Below are 21,278 nucleotides of genomic sequence, written 5' to 3'. Positions count from 1 at the left end.
GAAGCATCACAAGAAGCAAAGCAGGTTTGTAGGTGTCTTATCTTTCTGTCCCTCTATCTCCCCTCCTCTCCCCCTCTTAATCTCTGTCCTAATAAAAAAAATTAATAAATAAAACTACAGAGAGTCAGGCGATAGCGCAGTGGGTTAAGCGCATGTGGTGCAATGCGCAAGGACCGGCATAAGGATCCCGGTTCAAGGGCTGGCTCCCGACCTGGAGGAGAGTCGCTTCACAGGTGGTGAGGCAGGTCTGCAGGTGTCTATCTTTCTCTCCCCCTCTATCTTCCCCTTCTCTTTCCATTTCTCTCTGTCCTATTACAACAACGATATAGGAACAACAACAATAATAACTACTACTACAACAACAAAATAAAACAGCAAGGGCAACAAAAGGGAAAATAAATAAATACATTTTAAAAAGAAGAAAAAACTACAAAAGTACATGGTCTCGGGAGTAGAGCGGTAGCGCAGCGGGTTAAGCACAGCGGGTTAAGCAAAGCGCAAGGACAGGCCTAAGGATCCCGGTCTGAGGCCCCGGCTCCCCACCTGCAGGGGAGTCTCTTCATAGGAAGCAGGTCTGCAGGTGTCTATCTTTCTCTCCCCCCGCCCCTGTCTTCCCCTACTCTTTCCATTTCTCTCTGTCCTATCTAAGAACGACAACATCAATAACAACAGTAACTACAACAATAAAAAAAAACAGCAAGGGCAACAAAAGGGAAATAAATTTTTTTTTTTAAAGTACATGGTCATTACTGTTCCTGTCACCAACTTTTTCTAAGACATAACTTAATCCAAAGGCAAGTAAAGGAATAAAATTATTCACATATAAAGAAGACTGAAGAAAAAAATTCTCTCTCTTCTTTGTCACAGAGGTAAATTAAATCCACCATCATTCATAATTGCATGGCTGTTTGATGCCTTGTTTGAAATGCCATTGCACTGCTGGGACTAGAGAAATGCAATAAAAATCAGTGCCACAGAATCATTATGAAATAAATATGCTTTTCAAGAAAATTAAATTGGCTACCTATATAGATGAGGCATGTGTGTGTGAGAGAGAGAGACAGAGACAAAGAGACAGACAAAAAGGAGTGAGTAAAAGGGAAAGTGTAGGAAACTTCATCTCTACTGCTAAAAAAATAAACGGAGCAGGGCTGGGTGATGGCGCAGCCGGCTGAGCAAATATATTACTATGCACAAGGACCCAGGTTCAAACCCTCGTCTCCCCCTGCAGGGCAAGAGTTTTAGAGCAGTGAATCAGGGCTACACTTATCTCCCCCTCACCTCCCTATTTCTCTCTGGCCTATCATGTAAAAAGAAAGGAAAAGGAAAAAATGTTCACCAGGAGCACAGGATTTGCAGTGCAAGCTAAAAGAGAGAGAGAAGGGGGAAAAAAGTAAAAATGAAGTATATATAAATGAATAGAAAATATTACCTTCATATTAGTATAGCAACATATCTTCTATTTTGAAACACAAGTATATCAAATGTTTAGATATTGGAAGAAAGGCAAAATGTATTGGAAGTACAACTTTAGCCCTGACTGTATATAAAAGAAGCATTATTCTTCCCTTCTGTAACATTTTTACATTTACCCTATGCTAGAGGGAGGTTGCATTTCATGGGGGGCCTGGTATGGGAACATATATTATGGGGACATGTAAAAATATATGCCTGAGACAACACCCCAATAAGACAGTATTTCCTCAAGTTAGTGAAAATCCTACACTAGGCAAAAACTTCCTGACAGTAGCAAGTTACAGTTTTGCAAAGTTTTAACTAACTTCCTGAATGTTCCTCAACCATCTATTTTGCCAAATGACTCCCCCAAAGCACATGTATTTCATAAACCACAGGTTGTCCTCAGAAATGGTATCAACAATGAGAAGTGAAATATATGTTCTGCACATACCTGCCTTTGACTGTCAAATCATATATCTTCAATCTCTACTTAGCAATCAAGTGAAAACTGTTTAGAAATTTGCATTCTCATTAGATTTTTCTCTCCTCAGTAATCCCAATCTTAGTGTCTGTCAGCTCTATGCTTAGAGTTCATTCACATCATCAAAGGTGAATGGAAGGAAAGAAGCAGGTGATATGTACTGGCGCCCTCAGTAGAAGTGACTTCTCTAGGGGCTCCCTTCCCTAACAATAAACTCTAGTGGACTGCAGCGCCCTCAGAGGCAGGCAGAGAAACCCGATTACCTGTAATTCACCAGCCAGTGTGTACTTCTTTCCCCTAAGTGTTATGCTTTTAAGATGCAAGTTATGGCTAGATTATCTCTCTTGCTATCACATCAAGGGATCAAAACCTTAAACTTGTACTTGCAGGAGCTCAGTGAAACTGCCACTACAGAATGCTGGAAGTTGTCCCAAAATTATCTGATTTCTATCACATATTTTTCACTAAATACCACTCCCAATATTTCTCTCACACATTACTGTATACCCAACATGCATTCTAAACCACTCAAAAAGCTGAATAACAATTACAGTCAAACACTTAAGTTATTTTGCGTTTAGAAAAATGAACTAAAAGAGATACATGACTATAAACTAAAGGTACATTCTATTAATCTCACTGATTGAGGTGACCCTTGAAACACTGAATGATAAGGAAACTTCATTTTGAAACTACCTTCATGCAAAATGCAGGTGGTTCTTGGTTTGTGTTTTCTCAAAGATATCCCTGAGAGTATCAAGCATCCCATCTTATCCCACCCGCCTCCACCCTCACAAATGTCCTGTGCCTCAACCCTTCATAAGAATACTAGTTTCCTCTTTATATATGCAGCAATCTTTCCTCACCTTGCCAGAGATTCTGGGATAAAGTTAAAACTATTTTACTTCAAATTTTACTATAAAGAGAACAGAAGGCTATAAGTACAATTAACTTGAAAATAAAGTATAAGTCTTTTATCTAGCCAAACCACAGAAAAATAAGCAGAGATGCTTCCTTTAGCTGAAGTTACACTCATGACCTTAAGAGAAGCACTATAATGACCATGGGAATAATCTAACTGCTAATACACTAGCTATAAAGAGAGTTCTTAGAAACCTTTTCTGAACACATTGCATGGCATTGGCTATACACTACTGAATGTTGTTCTGACTGTATTAAAGAATCTAATCACATCAAAATGAAAATAAACCCTGAGGAGCAATACACTTTAATTTAATTCAGATACTAATTACCCAAGTCCCAGATAAGAAAAAGAGGAAAGTACACACCAATTCAGTGTCTCTTATGAAGAGATGAGAAAAGGTGTGTTGAGAGTAAAGCCCAGTGTTTATGATTTCCCATTTTGAACAACTTTATCCAAGCACTAAGGTGAAATAGGAAAAAAAGGAGGGTAAGATCAAAGTAATGCTCTTCGTTGATAAGACAGGTAAGAATTTGCCGAGAGCGGTGCTGAAAAGGTAAGGCCTTGAGAAAGAATGAGGAACACAAAAAAACACAAGTTTTACAAAAAACTGGAAAAAAACGTTTTTGATGGTAGAATGGTTTCCTTCTCCATCTTTCACGTCAAGTTCTGGCTGTGGCTTTTTCCTTTCTTCTTTATGAACTTTTCCCCCCTTGTGGTGTTTGATAAACCTCCCAGCCCCTGCCTTCCTTTAGCGACTCTTATTAATGGGCTGGCAAAGGGTGAGTGAAATGCACTTAGGAAAAAAGAAATCACCTTTCCTTGCCAAGATGCACATGCTGCCCAGTACCTGAGGAAGAGCACCGCTGTCGCTGGCCAAAAGAGATCTCAGTTTATCCTCTGCCTCTCCCTTCCAAATCTATTGCGAATAATTGTGTGTGTGCCACTTGCAGAGAATCCGCCTGACTCACCGCCCACTCTCTAGGCTGCCAGAGCGAGATGTGGATGCACCGTCCCGGGCGAGCAGAAAAGTGGGGGCCGCGTTCTCGGCGCCACCGAGACTCCTCCAAGCTTCCCCAGCCAGTGGGTTTTAAGTGTTTCTCCCTCAAGCAGGTGCCAGAACAGACTGGGGACACACTCCCCCCCCCCACGCTCCCAAGCTCCAAGGGACACACGTGTCCCTGCGCTGGAGCCCAGCCCGTCGCGTACACTGGCCCCGCAGATCGGGCGACAGCGCCCAGGTCGTGCGGGAAGCTTTGCCGAGGGGACAAACACGGCCACGCGGGCTCCTGCTCCGAACAGAAGACGGAGGGTGAAGGGTGACTCGGGGGACCGCCTCCAGACACCCCAGCCCCCGCGCCCAGCCCTGGAGATGCCCAGCCGGCAGCTGAGCTCTCCTTCTCCGGAGCGCCCAGGGGGCCCGGCCCAACTGGGAACTCCTCGCCCCTCGAGCTCTCACCTCCTGGGGTCCGGCTTCCGTCGTTCCTCCAGTCTGGCGGTGGAGTGTGGGGCTGCCGCGGCCACTGCCGCCGCCGCCGCCGCCAGCGAAGCGCAGCCCGGCGCGCCGCCGGGGCAGGAGCTTGGGGGCGCTCGGGATCCCCAGAGGCGCGGGCCCGGGGCGCGGCGGGGCCGACGCGCGCAGAGTTACCCGCGCGGGGCGAGCGGGGCGCGGGCCACCCGCGCGCGCAACTCGTCTCAAGTTTGCCGCCCGGGCGGGGACGCGCTCCGGCGCGGAGCTGAGGCGCTTAGGCGCTGGGGCGCTGGGGCGGGAGGGTCCTCTGAGCAGGCTGGGCTGGAGCCTGGACGGCCCGCGGGGGCGCTGGAAGGGGGCGGGGGACGACGTCTGCACGGCCCGAGCGGAGCGGGCGGCCGCCTGTGCGAGGGCGCGGGTCCACTCTACTTGGCCTCCCGCAGCTCCTGCATATGTATGGGGCCTCCCAGCCGCCTGCCAATAACTAGCACTGCAGCGGCGGCGCCCGGCCCCAGCGCGCCACGGGAGCCAGCGAGGGACGGGGGCTCGAGGAGGGCGCCCGTGACGGAGGCTGTGCCACGAGCGCCAGCCCGCGATCCATATTTAAAGCGGCGAGTGGCCTCGGCCGGCCCCCTGCCCTGCCCTCGAGCGGTCCGCCTGGCCCCCACCGCGCCCCGGAGGCCGCTCCGCGTCACCGCCCGGCCCTCGCGGCGGCGGGGAGGGGCCTCGGGCTGCGCCGCCTTCGCCCGGGGCTCGGGCTCCGCGCCCAGCCCACTCGGGATCGGGCTCCCAGCGCCGGCCGCCACCTTCTCTGAGCTCTGCCCGCACCTGCCTTCTGTCCTATTCGCTAGAATTCCCCGCCTGGAGAACCTATTCTCTCATACGGGACTCAAGTTGTGTTTGTTTCCCAGGCCCAGTCTCCAGAGGGTACTTTTTTTTTTCTTTTTAACAACTTGAGAGTAAGTAAGAGTGTTGCCTGCACAATGTGAAGAAAGTGTTCACCTTTAGCAAAGGATGTCTGGGGCAAAGAACTGTTCCCAGTCTTCTGCATATATGCCACAAACACCTCTCCCTTTAACCGTTTGAAAATCCCTTGCAGCCACCCATAGGAGTCTGTTGAGTGTGAACAATGATATTGTATTTACTTTACCCCTAATGCTAATTAATGCAGATTAAGTATCCTTTGCCAAGTAAATAATAAAGTCGAGGACCTAGCCCTCTATAATCGATTAAGTCAACCATGCAGGTATGAACAGACTGTCAGCATCGATATCTCCTAATGTTCTGAGTACTACTAGAGATTAGTCACGTAATGGATTTGAGCTACACAATATATGTTACACATTTACATGCCATTTCCCATTAATGCATATTATATATAAAATATGTCTGTGTCAAAGCAGAACTTGGACTGGAGTTGGTGTATTGCACCAAATTAAAGAATTCTGAGGTGGGGGAGTGGTCAAATCCGGGAACATGATGGCGAAGGAGGACTTAGGTGGGGGGTTAGATTGTTATGTGGAAAACTGAGAAATGTTACACATGTACCAGCTACTGTATTTTACTGTCAACTGTAAACCATTAGTCCCCCTATAAAGGAAAAAAAGTAATGAAAGATGTGTGTGGAAGTCACTAACCAAACTGAATTTTCAAAAGTAACCACACAGAAGCCAAGATATCTAAACAAAATTCATAACAGACAAAAGAACTAGTTTCACATGCTAACTGCTCCTAGTTCCAGATCTTTCTTGAGAGGACTATAATTTGGGGACAGAGGCTTTTTTTTTTCTTCACCTCCAGGATAATCTCTGGGGCTCAGTGCCCACGAATCTACTGCTCCTGCAGCCATTTTTTTCCATTGCATTGGATAGGACAGAGAGAAACTGAGAGAAGAGGAAAAGACAGAAAGTGAGAGAGAGAGAGAGAGAGAGAGAAACCACAGACCTGCTTCACTGCTTGTGAAGCATTCCCTTACAAGTGGGGAGCCAGAGGCTCGAACTGGGATCCTTAAACTAATAAGATGTGCGCTTAACTGGGTACAGTCATGACCCCAACCCTCCCCCCTTTTTAGTATTTAAAACTCAAGGAGACCCACATAGTCACACCTGTATTTGGAGAAAACAGCTTAGAATACGGAGGGGTGGGAGAGGTGGGAGAGAATTGTGGAGTCCTGGTGCATAATGAAATTGTACTCATATGTCAATGACTATACTGTGAAGTATTAATCCCCTCATTAAAAAATAAATCCTTAGTCAGTATTATGAGGAACTAGTAACTACTCAAAGCTGTCTAATGTCTGCAATTGTACTGATGGCTTATGTCTGGCCGTTGTTATCTGACTATATATTTTTTTCACACATTTACATGAACCCCACTACAGCAACATGTGAAATTCAAAGCAAACGATAAAACAAGAATTTAGCTTTGAAGCTGGAGGTTACTCATTTTTATTTTGTTTCTAGACTTGTATTAAAATTAACTTGCATTCCATAAGCTCAGTTAGCAAGAATCAGCAAACCCAAAGTAAGTTCAAAGGCAAAGGGGAGCCATTTTTGTATTAAGAATTTACTGGTGTAGTTCAGCAGTTTTTTCACACTGGATTATGTATTTCAATAGTTGGCTCTTTCTCATTCTAATTGTGAATCAGTCATGAATGGTCAGCATGGTGAATATTTGGGAATGGAACAGTCAAGCAACTTATACTGTCCAGTACTTTGCTGCAAAATAAAACTGTCCTTCATACACATACATACAAATAGGTAACACCTGGCAGCATTTTCCATTAAAAGGTGTATATAACTAGTATGGAGGGTGGGAGTCGGGCATGGAATTCGAGTACTGTGAGGTAAGGTTTCCTGTGTGCCTTAAATTAATGAGAAAAGAACTGTCTTTAGCAAATAGCCCACAACCTCTGATATCATTCTCATTACTTAATGTTTGCTATCCCACAATTAAAAGAACATGTTCTATTTCCTTTCCTATTGATTATTGCCCAGTAATTGAGATACATGTGTTTTTCCTTTGAAAGGTCATTGATTAACTTTTTTGTTCACTCTCCATGTGGTCACCTTTGCTATTGCTATTCCTAGTGTAGCTAATGATTCCTGAGATCTTTCTTTCACCTATCCTAAAACCTAGGTTATGTCCCTTGATTCTCATGAGCCTAAAGAAAGATTTAGTTGTTCTTTTTGTCTGGGAGTTCACATAGCTTGATGACAAGATGAATGAACAGAAAATTGATGGATCTAGAAAAACAGTAGAAGTTATGTTTACTGAGAGTGAATTATTTTGTTTAATTAATAACTCTGCTAAATGACCTTCTTGAATACCCATCCACTACTTAGCTTATCAGTCAGTTTCCTTCATATTACCCAAGGTCCTACCTAATAGGCACCTAAAACAAAGGGGCCTGAGGGAGAGACTGGGCAAAAGGACCTTTGTTTCAATAACAAGCACCATCTAGTGGCAACTGGTGATTAGACCTTCTGACAACAATCTCTAACTAGAAAATGATGAAAGTTTTTCAGTAAGATAGTCCAGGCTACCCTGCTCTTGTATTAGTATACAATCTGATTCTAAAAGAATGAGGAGATATAACGCAACGAGTACCACTTCAGTATGCTTCACTTCAGACTGTATCCAGAGACGTCAGGCATGGAATGTCAGCCCTTCAGCCTCATTACTCAGGTGAGACCTTTCCTTTCACAAGATTCTCTAGTTCCATTCCAGGTGGTTCACTTCCTAACAAAGTCCCAAAACACAGATATAGACCCAGGCGGTTCACTTCCTAACAAAGTCCCAAAACATAGATATAGACCAGGTCCCCTAAGATAGAGCATATGTTCACATGTATCCATAAATTAGGGCAAAATATATACCTGAAAGCAAAAGTACACAATAGTCTGCAGTGAATCAGTATCAAGTTCCTAATGAAATAGTGTCTGCTTAGACTTAAATACCCTCCTCACCTACTTCCTATTATAGTTCTCTCACTCACTCCAGAGCTAACCTTATCAAAGCAAAGACTGCAAAAGCTGAATAAGGACAAGAGACTGGCATACTTTAACGATAACTCTTTAGTCACTATCAGGCCATCTCATCAGCTGGGGCCCTATTCAGGGAGTCCTGAGATTCCCAAACAGACATGATGGCCCTAGACTTCAAATAAATCCCTCTCTCCTTTGTTACTGGTCATCTCTATCAGGAACAACACAATAGACCCCTTTGTGGAGCCCCATAGGACCTTGCCCACAACTTGGATCAACAATGGTAGAGAATGTTCCATTCTCCAAAGGGAGGGTGGACAACATACTCTATGCTACACCTGAGGAAGATGGGTCCTGATATTGGGGCAGCTTGGAACGTTCCTAGTCATGACCACAGAATGTGAGCTCAGATCTATAGGGATGCAGAGGTCACATAGGCTTCTAAGCTGAATATGGGCCCCAGATTACATCAAATCAATGGGGATTACAGTCAACAATATTTATACACCTTTCCCATATTAGCAAGCTACTCTCTTCCCTGATCCAGCTTTCTGGTCCTTTTTCCATCCATGACATTGTCTCCCCAAACAATAACTTTAATCCACCTGCATATCAGATTTCAGGCTCAGGGGGAAAAAAAAACTAGTATAGCCATAGGCCCTTTGTAATATAACTAAAATATGCCTACTAGCTATCTACAAAATGAAGGTCCCCCACAACTCTTCATCTGCACTATTCCAGCCTTTAGGTTCATCATTAGTCAGCAATTTGTTTGGCTTTGTATGTTAACTCACTTTTCAGCCACCAGGTTCCAGATGCTAGCATGATGCCAACCAGAATTCCCTGGACAGACAACCCCACCAATGTGTCCTGCAGCTCTGGTATCCCAGAACCCCGCCCCACTAGGGAAAGAGAGAGACAGGCTGGGAGTATGGATAGACCTGTCAACGCCCATGTTCAGCAGGGAAGAAATTATAGAAGCCAGACCTTCCACCTTCTGCATCCCACAATGACCTTAGGTCCATACTCCCAGAGGGTTAAAGAACAGGAAAGTTATCAGGGGAGTAGAGGGGATACAGAGTTCTGGTGGTAGGAATTGTGTGGAGTTGTACCCCTCTTATTTTATGGTTTTGTCAGTGTTTCCTTTTTATAAATAAATTAAAATAAGAATAAGAATTTTAAAAAAAACCTAGATATAGATCAGGGCCCATGTGATAAGACACATGTGTACATGTATCCATAAGTTAGGGGAAAATATATACGTTAAGGTAAAAGTGCACAATAATCTACAGTGATGCAATAAGAGCAACAAGCAAGTAGAAAGACCTAAAAATGACTCCATAAAGTACTTGACCAAATAGTTTCTTCTTAGACCTAGATGCCCTCCTCACCTACTTCCTATTTCACTTCCCTCAATCACGCTAAGTCTAACCCTGTAAGATAAAGTAAGGACTACAAAAGCTAGATATGGGCAAGAGGCTGGCATACTTGAATAATGGCCCTTTTGGTCACTACCAGACCACCCCATCATCCAGGGCCCTAATCAGGGAATCCTGAGATTCCTATATAGATATGATGGGCCTAGACCTCTAACAGATCCTTCCCGTCACCATCACTGGTCATCTCCATCAGGAACAGCATCAGAAACCCTCCTGAGGGCCTCTACAGGACCTTGCCCTCGATGTAGAACAACAATATTGTAGAAACTGCCCCACTTCCAAAGGGAGGCTGGATTAGCATACTCTGCTACTCGAGGTAGAATGGTCCTGAAATGAATGCAGCCTAGAATGTTTCCAGCTTGCATGACCATGGAATGCAAGTTCAGACTGACAGGGATGCAAAGGTTACCCAGGCTCCTGTGCTAAATATGAATAGACATAGGCCCCAGATCAAATCGATGGGGTCTATAGTTAACAGTATTTTTATACTTTCCCACATCTGGGAGCTACTCTCTGCACTAATTCACATTTCTAGTCCTATTTCCAACTCTAACACCATCTTCTCAGACAAAAGCCCACCTGCATGTTAACTATTAGGCTCAGGCAAAATTTAGTAAAAGTCATGGGCCCCTTGGAATATACCTAAAATAGACTTCCTAGCTTCTTCCAACATAAAGACCCCAAAATGCTTCCCAACCACCAAGTTGCAGTTGCTACCATGACACCAACCTGACTTCTCTGGGCAGACAACCTCGCCAATGTGTGTGGAATTGTACCCCTCTTATCTTACGATCTTGTCGATCATTATTAAATAAACAATAAAAAAAGAGTGAGAAATGTGATAGAAATGAAAAGAATGAGGATATACATAACAAAATAATTCAACAAGGAGTGATTGTGTTGATTATTCAAAGTAAGCACAGAACTGAATTGTAAATTGTCTTCTTTTTTTACATTCAACAGTAAATACAATAGTTTGTACATGCATAACATTCCCCAGTTTTCCATATAACAATACAACCCACACTAGGTCCTCTGTCATCCTTTTAGGACCTGTAGCATATCTCTTTTTTTTTTCTTTTTTTTTTTCTGAATTGTAAATTGGGGGCTTTTCATCCTACTTTATTAAGAAAAAAAGAAAGTGAAGGTATGATTGAATGTTGATCACAAAGTTGTATGAAATTATAATATTCATGCACATCTCACTTAGGAAGCTAAGTGAAAAGGCTATAGTAGGAATTTCCTGTTAGTTTCAAAATGTGAACAGAAGTGTTTCTCAATAGGCATCACTTTTTAATAAATAAGGGGATTATTAGTAGAAATATAATACTTTTTCTATACAAAGTTCAATTTTCCTTGGTGCCGATATTTGCTCTGACTTGTAGTTGTTGTGTTATTAAACAGTACTGTGAAAGATAGAACGTTAAAGTTGACACTCAAATCAGTTTAGTCAGTTACTTCATCATTTGGGTATAAGAAAAGGTAAAATCACTTTTTCTTCTTATCCTGGGACTCGTTTAGGATGAAGCTAAAGTTATTTGATAAAGAAAAATGAGAGAATCACTTAGATGTCTGGTTTTTGCTTCACTTACATTCAGAAAATTCACATTTTGGTTGACAAATTTCTGAACAAATTCATCAGGTCTAGATTTTTATAATCTATGTTCCCTCCTTAAAATCATATATTTAGGGGACCAGGTGGTAGCACAGCAGGTTAAGTGCACATGGCATGAAGACCAAGGACCAGCTTGAGGATCCCGGTTAGAGCCCCTGGCTCCCCACCTGCAGGGGGTTGCTTCACAAGCAGTGAAGCAGGTCTGAAGGTGTCTATTTTTCTCTCCCCCTCTCTGTCTTCCTCTCCTCTCTTGACTTCTCTCTGTCCTATCCAACAACAGTAAGAGTAATGACAACAATAACAACAACAGCAAGGGCAACAAAATGGGAAAAACAGCCTCCAGGAGCAGTGAATTCATAGCTCAAGCACCAAGCCCCAGCAATAACCCTAGAGACAAAAAATATATATATATAAGTATATATATATATGTATATATATCATATATTTAAAATAACATTAGCCTCTTTTACAAGAAGATTACAATTAATACAATCTATCAGTATGGCATAAACTAGGGGAAATAACTTTATTTGGTTTAAAAAAAAAATGTGTCATAAGTTCCTTCACAGCTTAAACTACTAAACTGTCAACCACATCCTACTGTGCCCTGCTTCACCATACATGAAGCTTCCTCCCTATTGGTGGGAACAGGGCTTGAACCCAGGTCCTTGTGCATTATAACATGTGCACTTTACTGGATGCATCACCACTGGACCCCCAGGATTTTTAATTTTAAAAATAGGAGCCTGGAAGTTAGACTGTGGCACACAGTTGAGCGAACACTTAACTAAGTGAACACTTAACTATGCAAAGGACCCAGGTTTGAACCCTGGCTCTCAACTTCCCTTCTCAAGTTCTCTCTGTTCTAAGAAAGAGAAGAGAGAGAAAAAGAGAGAGAGAGAGAGAGAGAGAGAGAGAGAGAGAGAATGGCCACTAGAAATGGTAGATCATCATGCAGGCACTGAACCCCAACAATAACCCTGGTGGCAATAAAAAATAAAAATAAAAAATCAGAAGCCTACCTCTGTTAGCATAGAGGAAGGTAAGTTATTCAGCCTTCGTAGGCTTCTGCAACATAATCAAAGGGCTTAAGGTAACTAACAAACAGTCCTAAGAATTCTAATAGGATACCAGAACAATTTCTTCCACTAAAATTTTATAGTGTGTGTGTGTGATGGAGAAAATATACAAGTCTCTCAAAATGATATTGATTCATTATGAATTCTCTAGTAAATCTCTCTGGGCTGAGTTTCAGTCTCCCAGTAAAATTCTGACTTTGGATCAGTCTAACACAAGACACAGCATCTCTATTTGGAAAAGAAAAGAGCAACTTTAAATGAACTACTGAACCATTAAAACCTATGCTGCTTGATTAAAAAAGGAAGCAGGGCCGAGTGGTAGCGCACCAATTTAAGCGCAAATAGTGCTAAGTGCAAGGACCCGCGCAGAAATTCCGGTTGGAGCCTCTAGCTCCCCACCTGCACGGGTGAGCAGGAGTCACTTCACAGGCAGTGAAGCAAGTCTGCAGGTGTCTATCTTTCTCTTCCTCTACTGTCTTCCCCTTCTCTCTCAGTTTCTCTCTGTCCTATCCAAGAACAACAAGCAATGGAAAAAAGATGGCCAGGAGCAGTGGATTAGTGGTGCAGGCACTAAGCCCCAATGATAACCTTGGAGATGGGGAGGGGGGGGGAGAAGATAAGAAATGCAATGAGTGTTTTGCTCGAGGCTCCAAAATACCATGTTCATTAAACTCCTCCATCCACCACCTTAAACCAGAGCTGAAAAGTATTCTCTTGTCTCTGTTTCTCACTCTCTCTCTTTATTTATCTTACCTTGCCCATTAAAAATAAAACAAAGCATATTTTAAAAGGAAGGGAGGGAGGGAAAGAATGGAAGGAAGAAAGGAAGGAAGAAAAAGAAAGAAAGAGAAAAGGAAGAAAGAAAAAAGAAAGAGAGAAAAAAAAGAAAGAAAGAAAGAAAGAAAGAAAGAAAGGAAGGAAGGAAGAAAGAAAGGAGAAAGTAATAGCAAGTAGGGAGGTAGCACAACGGGTTAAGCAAACATAGTGCAAGAGCAAGGATGCGCAGAAGGATCCCGGTTCGAGCCCCCGGCTCCCCACCTACAGGGGAGTCGCTTCACAGGCGGTGAAGCAGGTCTGCAGGTGTCTGTCTTTCTCTCCCCCTCTCTGTCTCTCCCCCCTCCATTTCTCTCTGTCCTATCCAACAACGATGACATCAATAACTATAACAATAACAAAACAAATAGGGAATAGTATTATCTTTGCCAGAACCAGCTCCCTAGACCCTGGGAGTCTGCTTGTGTGTGTGTGTGTGTGTGTGTGTGTGTGTGTGTCTTGTTCCTTTGTATCTTTTTAATTTTTATCTATTTATTCCCTTTTGTTGCCCTTGTTGTTTACTGTTGTAGTTAATTTTGTTGTTGTTATTGATGTCATCGTTGCTGGATAGGACAGAGAGAAATGGAGAGAGGAGAGGAAGACAGAGAGGAGGAGAGAAAGATAGACACCTGCAGACCTGCTTCACAGCTTGTGAAGCGACACCCTACCCCCACCCCCGTAGATGGGGAGCTGGGGCTAGAACTGGGATCCTTGCTCTTGGCACTACGTGCGCTTAACCTGCTGTGATACCTCCTTACTCCCAGTTCCTTTGTAAATTAATGGCTGTGTGTGTGTGTGTGTGTGTGTGTGTGTGTGTGTTTCTGTGTTACTTGTTCCTTTGTATCTTAACGGCCTAATGTGTGTGATTCTTGTTCCTGTGTGTGTTACTTGCTCCTTTGTATCTTAACGGCATAGTGTGTGTGTGTTACTTGTTTCTGTGTGTGTTACTTGTTCCTTTGTATCTTAATGGAAGTGTGTGTGTGTGTGTGTGTGTGTGTGTGTGTGTGTGTGTGTGTGTGTCTGTCTGTCTGTCTGTTACTTGTTCCTTTGTATCTTAATGGCTTCCCCGCCTCTTCAGGGGGTAAATAGGACCAGATGGCAGGCTGCACTAAAGTTGCTCTTCCCTTTCTCTGTAGACTAAGTCACATGGACTCCTTTGTTCCATTACATTGAAACAAGTTTTCTTCAGATCATTCAACCACTGGGTCAGACTGTTGTGACCACTCACATCCACTGACCTGTTCTCCAGTCCAGGCCTAGCCTGGAGACCACAGCACACTAAGTACATGTGTACCAGACTCTGTAGGCTGTGCTACAAGACTGAGCCTTGGGCAGGGGAAGTAGCTCAGAGGTAGAGTTCATGCCTTACAAGTGTGAGGCCCTGGGTGTGCTCCCCAGAATTACATGAAATGGCAGAGAGGTGTTCTCATATCTCTCTCAGTAATAACACATTGTAATTTATTACATTATTTACATTGTAATTTATTACAAAGTAAATAAACTCAAGCCTGAATATTAAAACGCTGGCTCCTAAAAGAAAAAAAAAAATCAGTCTAGAGAGACCACTTAGTAATGTCAGGCATGTGCTAGGTCCTGGGCTCATTCCTTGACATTGCATTAAAAAATAATAAAATTCGGGAGTCGGGCGGTAGCGCTGCGGGTTAAGCGCACATGGCGCAAAGCGCAAGGACGGTGGAAGGATCCAGGTTCAAGCCACCGGCTCCCCAGGGGAGTCCCTTCACAGGCGGTGAAGCAGGTCTGCAGGTGGCTATCTTTCTCTCTCCCTCTCTGTCTTCCCTCCTTTCTCCATTTCTCTCTCTCCTATCCAACAACAAAAACAATAACTACAATAATAAAACAAGTGCAACAAAAGGAAATAAATAAACAATAATAATAAAATTCGTGGTCCACGAGGTGGCACAGTGGATAAAGCATAGACTCCCAAGCATGAGGTCATGAGTTCAATCCCTGGCAGCACATGTACCAGAGTGATGTCTGGTTCTTTCTCTCTCTTCCTATCTTTCTTATTAATAAATAAATCTTTAATAATGATAATAAAATTGATGAATTCCAGATGATCTCACTTATAGGTGGAACTTAAGGAAAAATGAGGGGGACAGGTGGTGACACACCTGGTTGCGCACACATGCTATAGTACACAAGGACCCAGGTTCGAGCCCCCAGTCCCCACCTGCAGGGGGACAGCTTTGCAAGTGGTGAAGCAGGGCTGCAGGTGTCTCTCTGTCTCTCCCCCTCTCTATCTCCCCTCCTCTCAATTTCTGGCTGTCTCTATCCAATAAATAAATAAAGAATAAAAATTAAATAAATAAATGTTTAAAAGAAGAAGAAAATGAGAGAAAGGCAAAACAGAGTGAAACTTGGACTAGACATGGTCTATTACAGTAAGGAAAACTCAGCATGTGCATATGAGAGAAGTATGTAAGGGAGAAGACTGAGTGGGTCTTGGGAATCCAATGCATGGCTGTGGAGGAGGGTCTAAATTGGTTGTGGGAGTGGTGAGCAGACACCTATCACAGAAGGATGAGAAATTGTACCTGTGTGACAACCCTGTCTTGTAAATGATTATTCCCCCAATAAATAAATAGATAAATAAATAAATGTTGGCTCCTTTTTCCTTCCTATCTTAAAGGGAAAAAATAATTAAGCAAGTTTTTTTCCTTTGTGGCTTTTAAGTTTCCCACTGCCAATCACAGATTGTTCAGCTGTGCACAGAATAGGAAGCATGACTGGGACATCGATGCAGTCCACAAACTGTTACTAAGAATCTATTTACTGTCTGGTGATAACTTTTCTCTGTGATGCATTTCTAAAATAAGCATACAAAGTCTCTGTTTCTTGTAGCTCACAGAGAAACAAATAAATGAGCAGTGTAATTTCCACTACCCTGAAACACAAAGTGCTCCTAAGTAGTGGTAAACACTGTGAAGAGGGTGGCCAGTCTTTCCAGTTTACAGCTCCTGTTCATCCCTCTCATCCCTGTGTACTATAACTGCATGCACTTTGACTCTCAAGAAGAGAAACCAGTGATAAATTATAGAATCACTGCAGCTCTAGAAGAAGCACAATACAGTCAGGTGAAAGAGCTGAAGGGAGGAGCAGCTTTCCAGTGATGTTAGGAAAGGCCTCTCAGACATCACAATGTTTGAGCACATGGACTTGAATAACAAGATGCACAAATTTAAAGAGAAATAAAATGACAACTTTTCAAAACAAATAGCATCTGGCTCTTTGACTTACACATAACACAAAGGTAGTAATTACTTACAGAATGACTTACTGCATCCACTCTTCTTGGAACTTATCAGAGAGCTTTTGTGGCCCAGTGGGTGGTGCCATGGTAGAACACAGGACCGACAAGCATGAGGTCCTGAGTTTGATCCCTGGTATGGCATATATCAGAATAATGGTTTGTTCTGTCTGTTATTCTCACTGACAAATAAATAAATCTTTTAAAAATAGATAGATTAGAAGCTAGGAAAATAACTCAACTTATAGCACATTGGAGTGTCATGTCTGAGGTTCCTGGTTCTATCCCTGGCACTGCATGTACCAGAATGGTGCTCTGGCCTCTCTCTCTCTCTCATGTTGGCACTCTCATTGATTTTCTCATGTGTAGTAAATGCTTAAATTAAAAATAATACATTTAAAAATAAATATAGAAAGATTCACTCTGAGAGAGTATTCAGGTACCACAAAAATCCTATGCCATCACTTTTCTTAACAATTTTTTAGATTACACCTGTGTATTTGTTTACATTATTTCTATTTCTAGAAGTAGACTATTTCCAGAAGGATATATACATAATTAAAAAAAACACTATTTGCTTCCAGGTACAAGAAATAGGCAACTATGAGACAGGTATAGAAAAGAAAAAAATTTTCACTGTGTCTTTTGCATTATTTTAAATTTGGATACTTGTAAATAGACTGATTTTTTTTCCTTTTTTTTTAATTTATCTATTTATAAAATAAAAACACTGACAAGACCATAGGATAAGAGGGGTGCAATTCCCACCACCAGCTCTGTATCCCATCCTCTCCCCTGGTAGCTTTCCTATTCTTTAACCCTGTGTGAGTATGGACCCAGGGTTACCATGGGGTGCAGAAGGTGGAAGGTCTGGTTTCTGTAATTGACTGCTTTTTTTTTAACCTTGAAATTGAGTTTAAAATATACAAGCAATGGCACTTACCTGCCTTGAGCAACTTCCCATACATATATATGTATAATTACACAGATTGGCATAAAATTGATTGATAGTGAAATTCTGACTACTGTGATTTCAATGAGTGACTAGAGTGTCTGAACTCTTTCTAGTAAGTAGATGCTATTCAGCGCTGACAGTGTTTACTGTCTATTTAGTTCAGTTCATATAAGTACACTGGAACTAAAAATATCTTCATAAGTTATTTTTACTTTTCTTGCACCTGGACAAATACACAGTATAAAATAATGACCAAATACAATATTATTGCTGCACCATGCATATAACTGTTTGGTTTTCTTTTTCTCCACCCCCACCATAGGCGTTATCACTGGGACTCAAAGCCTGTGCAATTCCACTGCATGCCTGATATCCAATCCTTTTTTCATTTATTTATTTATTTATTTATTTATTTATTTGTCTCTGGGATTATTGCTGAGGCTCGATGCCTGCACTACCAATCCACTGCTCCTGGAGGCCATTTTTTCCATTTTATTGCCCTTGATGTTGTTGTTGGATAGGACAGAGAGAAATCCAGAGAGGAGGGGAAGACAGAGAGGGGAAAGAATGACACGTGCAGATCTGCTTCACTGCTTGTGAAGCGACCCCCTGCAGGTGGGGAAGCGAGGGCTTGAACCCGGATCCTTACGCCGGTCCTTGTGCTTTGCATCATGTGTGCTTAACCCGCTGCACTACTGTCCGGGCCCTCTTTTTTTTTTAATATTATAGAATGTGAGACAGAAACAGAAATTTCCCCACTGTTGGTGAGGGTTAGGGGCTTGAACTTCAGTCACGGTAACTTGTGTACTCTACCAGGTGTGCCAAACCTCCACCCACTGCTTGATTTTCTTTTATTTATTTATTTATTTATTTATTTATTTATTTTTATATTACAGAATTACATATCAACAGGGGTTTGGATCCACACCATTCCCATCACCAGAGAGAGTTCTGAATCTTCAGTCTCCCCACTGCGATCCACCACAGTTACCCAAAGGACATGGGCCAACCATGATCTCTACAACCATCTGTCCACATTTATACATAGTTGCTGCTTGGTTTTCTTTTCTTTCTTCTTCTATTTTTTTTTAACTGGGGAGTTTAATGGGTTACAGTGCCATCAGTACAATTTCACTATGCACCAGGACCCCATAGTTCTCAACTGCCTCTCTGTCCCTCTCCTTCCCTATAGTCCTTTGTTTGATGCAATACATGCTTGAGTATTAAAAAGTTGGGGTGGAGGGGAAACTGACCTGGGAGGTGACACATGGATAAAGCATAAGGTCTAAGAGTTCAATTCCTAGAACCACATATGACAGAATGATACTCTGGTTCTTTCTCCTCCTGTATTCTAACTCTCATAAGTAAATATTTTTTAAATTTGTAAAATGGAAAAAAATTGATAGTATGGCAATAAGAAATGTGTTCTTTTAGAAAACTGCTGATATTCTGGCACATTTTCTTCTGTACAAAACATAGATATGTTTTATCCAGATGACTGATCATATTGTATTTTTATGATATAGCCTATAAGGCTAGTTCTGAGTGCGGATAATCTTACTTTTGGCATAAGCACACATTTTAAAAGACAGGACTAAAGAAAAAGGGAAGGAGAACATGAATTTGGATACATCTTTCTAAACCTAGTTAGTAGTTATTATAATACTACCTCAACGCAACTTCTGAATTGCTCTTCTGTTTATAAAAATTCACAGGGAATACGCTTTCTCTTTTATAGTTTCTACTCTCTGATACCAAAAATAATACTAAGAGGAAAAGAAAAAAAAAAAAGAGAGAAGAGGAAAGAAATAATAGCCAGACCAGGAAGACAGCATGATGGTTTTACAAAAGACTTTCAGCCTGAGGCTTAGAGGTTCCAGGTTAAGCCCCGGCATCACCCTTAGCCAGAGTTGAGCAACCTTTGCGTGGGTTAAAAACAGCAAAGATAAAACAAAAGAAGAAAGCAAAAAAAAAAAAAAAAGAGAGAGAGAGAGAGAGGAGAGGCCAAAATATACATGGTTATCTTATTCCAGAGACTATTCTAATTAGCATAATTAAATCCACACAACCTTCATGATTTCCTGATTAGTAGTACTGGTATCCCTACCATCCTCAGAAAAAAAAAAAAGTAATATGAATACCAGAATTCCATACATTTTCATACATGCCAACTATTTCAGATTTACTCATATTTTTAAGAAATTTGGAGATGGAATAGGTTTTTCTCTATGAACTTCTCTATGTGTAAATACTGATATACACTTGCCTAACTACACTTCAGAGTATTATGCAGCTACCCCAAAACAGAATTTTTGGAAGTAGAAGAAATTGTGCTTAAGTTATATTTTCTTTTTTTTAGATCTTTATTATCTTTATGTATTTATTGGGTAGAGTCAGCCAGAAATTGAGAGGAAGGGGAAAATAGACTTGGAGAGAGACAGAGACACACCTGCAGCACTGCTTCACCACTCTCGAAGCTTTCCTCCTGTAGGTGGGGACTAGGGGACTTGAACCTAGGTCCTTGCATATTGTAACATGTGCACTCAACCAGGTGTGCCACCACCCAGCCCCCCAGTTGTATTTCCTAATATGATCATTTTTTTTGTCACAGCTAATTAAAAAATGAAGTTTTCAGTCATCTTTTCCTTAAACTTGAATCACATCTATGTGACCATAATCATAGCTATAGGGCATGGAAAAAAGGGGCCAGGCAGTGGCACATTTATAGAAGCTATGTTTTATAATCTGTTCAACTCTCCATCCTCACCTGCAGGGAAAAGCTTCAGGAGTGGTGAAGCAGTGCTGCAGGTGTCTCACTTTGTCTCTCCATATCCTTCTTTATTGATTTCTCCCTATCTGTCTCTATCCAATAATTAAATGAATGTTTTTAAAAGAATATAAAAAAGATGTATAGTTTAAATATTTTTTTCTTGTTACTCCAAAGGAGATAGAATTTTACTTGAGAAAGAGAGAAGCCAGGGCACCACTCCAGACTATGCAGTGACAGAGATGAAACCAGGAGCCTCAGTCCTACAAGCCTGACACTCCACCAGCTGTGCAGTTGCTCCTGGCTGCACAACATAGAGCTTTGTAAGCTATTCATCCCTTGAGTCAGTAGCACCATGGTATTTATTTATACTACTCTTCCTTGATATTTTAACTTTTCACATAAAAACAAGGAGAGAAATATTTTTCTTGGAGTTCTGATATTGCTAGTGTTGTGTTGGTATTTGGGGCCTGAGTCTAGTACTTAAGTCCCCATCTCTAATTTAAATTTCAAGGCTTTGGGGATAGAGCATAATGGTTATGTAAAAAGACTCTCCTGCCTGAGGCTCTGAAGTCCCAGGTACAGTCCCCCACATCACTATAAACCAGAGCTGATAAGTACTCTGCTTAAAAAAAAATAAAAAAAAAAAAAACTTTATCTCCGGTTATACCAACATTTTGTTTAGAATTACACAGAAAATGACAAAAAATATCACTCAGAATTTTTTATTGCTTAATTTTAAAGAATAACATTTAACAAGACAGGGATGTAGCACAGTCTTAGCATAGCAAATTTTATACCTAGGGCCTAGAAATCCTATGTTCACTCCCTAGCAGCACCATAACCTAGAGGTGAGCTGTGCTCTGGTTAACTTCTCTTTCTTCTATTCCTCTCTGTCTCTCTTCCTCTCTCATGAAAATAAATATTTTTAAAGAAGATATCATTTAGCAAACGTTTGTCAGAAAATATCTGTGCTAGTATACTGACTGCAACTCTGAAAGTGGAAAACAGAAATAGTTTTCAA

At 41.8% G+C, this 21,278-nt stretch overlaps 1 protein-coding gene across 3 annotated transcripts in view; it reads right to left on the bottom strand.

The window, feature by feature from the left end:
* Positions 1 to 4,425, bottom strand: part of SLC4A4 (solute carrier family 4 member 4) — a 463,215-nt gene extending 458,790 nt beyond the window's left edge. For all 3 annotated transcript variants that reach the window (XM_060187836.1, XM_007523541.3, XM_060187837.1), the window contains exon 1: positions 4,321 to 4,425. The gene's annotated coding sequence lies outside the window, so the exon portion shown is untranslated. The remainder of the gene's footprint in view (positions 1 to 4,320) is intronic.
* Positions 4,426 to 21,278: the final 16,853 nt, after the last annotated feature.

The sequence above is a fragment of the Erinaceus europaeus genome, chromosome 3, assembly GCF_950295315.1.
Source record: "Erinaceus europaeus chromosome 3, mEriEur2.1, whole genome shotgun sequence".
In the NCBI taxonomy this organism is placed as follows: Eukaryota; Metazoa; Chordata; class Mammalia; order Eulipotyphla; family Erinaceidae; genus Erinaceus; species Erinaceus europaeus.
This window is presented reverse-complemented; position numbering and strand designations above follow the sequence as displayed.